Source organism: Procambarus clarkii, unplaced genomic scaffold, assembly GCF_040958095.1.
Source record: "Procambarus clarkii isolate CNS0578487 unplaced genomic scaffold, FALCON_Pclarkii_2.0 HiC_scaffold_1828, whole genome shotgun sequence".
Taxonomy (NCBI): domain Eukaryota; kingdom Metazoa; phylum Arthropoda; class Malacostraca; order Decapoda; family Cambaridae; genus Procambarus; species Procambarus clarkii.
This window is the reverse complement of record NW_027190851.1, coordinates 1-2876: the sequence shown is the minus strand read 5'-3', so window position 1 is coordinate 2876 and position 2876 is coordinate 1. Positions and strand designations below refer to the sequence as shown.

At 44.8% G+C, this 2876-nt stretch overlaps 1 non-coding gene across 1 annotated transcript; it reads right to left on the bottom strand.

Annotated features, from left to right (window-relative positions):
- Window positions 1–1938: 1938 nt before the first annotated feature.
- Window positions 1939–2057, bottom strand: LOC138362440 (5S ribosomal RNA). Its single transcript, XR_011227665.1, has one exon. It is a non-coding gene; the product is annotated as a 5S ribosomal RNA (ribosomal RNA).
- Window positions 2058–2876: the final 819 nt, after the last annotated feature.

Genomic DNA, 2876 nt, shown 5'->3' with positions numbered 1-2876 from the left:
TGGTATGGTGTTGTTAAGAGTTGATTTACGGCCAGCCAGCCAGCTGCAGCCAAGGCAGGGCAGGGCAGGGCAAGGCAAGGCAAGGCAAGGCAAGGCAAGGCAAGGCAAGGCAATAACAGGACAGGACAGGCAAGGCAAGGCAAGGCAAGGCAAGGCAAGCAGGCGGGCGGGCGGGCGGGCGGGCGGGCGGGGGCGGGCAGGCAGGCAGGCAGGCAGCCAGCCAGCCAGCAGCCAGCCAGCCAGCCAGCAGCCAGCCAGCCAGCCAGCCGCCAGCAGCCAGCAGCCAGCCAGCAGCCAGCCAGCAGCAGGCAGGCAGGCAGGCAGGCAGGCAGGCAGGCAGGCAGGCAGGCAGGCAGGCAGGCAGGCAGCACAGCCAGCCAGCCAGCCAGCCAGCCAGCCAGCCAGCCAGCCAGCCACTCCCACTTTGTATTTATATGCATTCAATTTATATTCAAACATTATATATGTTAAGGGCCTAGTTTTAGTGTTTATTTTAAAAATGACAAACATCGAGTCGTTTTACCAGTCCTTTAGCGTTAACGGTGATGCATTTTAAAACTGAACAGAAATCACCTTTTCTGGATATATCAAATATCGAATCCGCTTAATGTGCCTACAATTCAATCATTCAAAAAATACATAATTTACATCATGCCTTTTCATAGAACAGACAATAAGATTTGAGACAATAAGAACTTTACTTTTATAACTAAAGTTGCACAATTATACCAACTCTATGGTGGCTGGGTGGTAAGGTGTGTGGCTGGTATTTTGGAAGTCGCGAGTTCAAACGACCCAATGGGAATAATACTTTTTTTTTTTTGCCATACAATCTTCCTAATACTATTATGTAGGTTTGTGTGTGTGTTTTTTTATTCATTCTTTGGTTTTATAGATGACATACATATTGACTCCTTTTACCGGTCCTTAATTAGGCTCTGGGGAAGCAATGGTGGTGGTGGTGGTGGTGGTGCATTTAAAACTAAACCAAAAATCACCAGTTCTGGACGCGTCAAATATCATATCCGCTTAATGTGTCTACAACCTAATTACTTAAAACTACACTATTTAATTCATTCATATCATGTGCATATTGGTCATTATGCTCATACAACCGACATCAAAATTTATTTTCATTATTAGAATCATACATTTCATCAAGTAATACAGATACAAAGAGATTTTCTTTCTGAGAAGACCGTTAGTATTGGCTTGCAGGCAGGCAGGCAGGCAGGCATTTGAGGGTTATTATTTCGCCTGTTGATTGGGGGGAGGGTTGATGTGTTAGGGGGTTTTCGGTTAGATGTGGTGGTGGTGATTGGTGGTGATTGGTGGTGATTGGTGGTGATTGGTGGTGATTGGTGGTGGTGGTGGTGGTGGTGGTAGTAGGTGGGAGTTGGGGGGGGGGGGGGGGGGAGGGAAGGGGAGGGGAATGATGGTCTGTGGATTCGTTCTCCGTACCCTTTACATATAAGCAAAAATATGCCTTCTTGTGGGTATAGAAACATTAACACAAATTATATCAGTAACTGATATTGTAGCCTTTTAAACAGAAAAGATTTGTACATACAAATACTTTTTAATTATCATTTATTTGTGGAAATGGCATTTACGTCATTAAATTGATACCTCAGCATCAAGCTTGTGTCCTGCAGCAGTGGTCCAGTGGTAAAGTGTATATAAGTGATGCGTATTCTTGGAGTTGCGAGTTCAAACCCGGATTAAGCTATATATATATACAACATGTTTTGTTTTGGTTGTTTGTTTTTGTATAAAGCCTCACACAATATCTATATTAAGCGAGTTTGTTTTAAACATGACATACATATTAATTCATTTTACCAGGCCTTATTCCACACAACTCCGTGAATTTCCCGTGGAGCCAGCCATTCAAACAAAAACAAACGAAACAAAACAAAACAAAACAAAAAACATTATTGCCAACAGCATTTGGTGTTCCCAGGCGGTCACCCATCCAAGTACTAACCAAACCCAACGTTGCTTAACTTCGCTGATCGGACGAGAAGCGGTGTTCTCAACGTGGTATGGCCGTTGGCATGAGACTGCCTACACATTGTGGCTAATAACCAACTCTTTTAAGTCATCGCGGCAGGATACGGACCTGCTTGTGGTGTCTTAATGGTAATTGTATCCTAACATATTTTTGTCTCCTTGGCATGGATATTTAACATCGTTTATTCAGTCTTGGGTTTATGTTCTTTCGCCATTTACAGACATTTTACATCTACCTACTTCCTCAGCCTGCCCTGCCAATTTCTAATGAATTTGTGGATTTTCTTTTGTAATACAAACATGTGTGTGCTCATCTGCTCTTCAGTTTTTATGATATTTGTCTCATCTGTCCTGCTTTATGATACTTTTACAAAGAACATGAACAAATGCTTCTATTTTAGAGAAGATATGGGATCCAGGTTTCGGAGCCGTAAAACCAACCGTCGTGATTGGTGGACGAGTTGCCAGGTTGCAGCTTCTGTACCGTGCCGGCACATAAATAGGTTCGGCTCAAGCGGCGGCAGCATCATTCCCCCGTGACTGTCTGAGCGTCTCTCATCACCTTGGTTATCTCATCATCATCATGGTAGAAGCAAAGCCTACCAAGAAGGCTGCGGCTGCTGCTGCTGTGGTGGCCACCACCAGGAAACCTCGCGTCCAGGTTGCTCACCCGAAAACTAGTCAAATGGTTCTAGCCGCGGTCGCAGCACTCAAAGACCGTAAGGGCTCGTCTCTACAAGCAATCAAGAAGTACGTTGTTGCCAACAACAAAGTCGAGGCTGCCAAGATCGCCATTTACATCCGAAGATTTCTCAAGAAAGCAGTGGCTGACGGCATTCTTGTTCAGACCAAGGGAAGTGGAG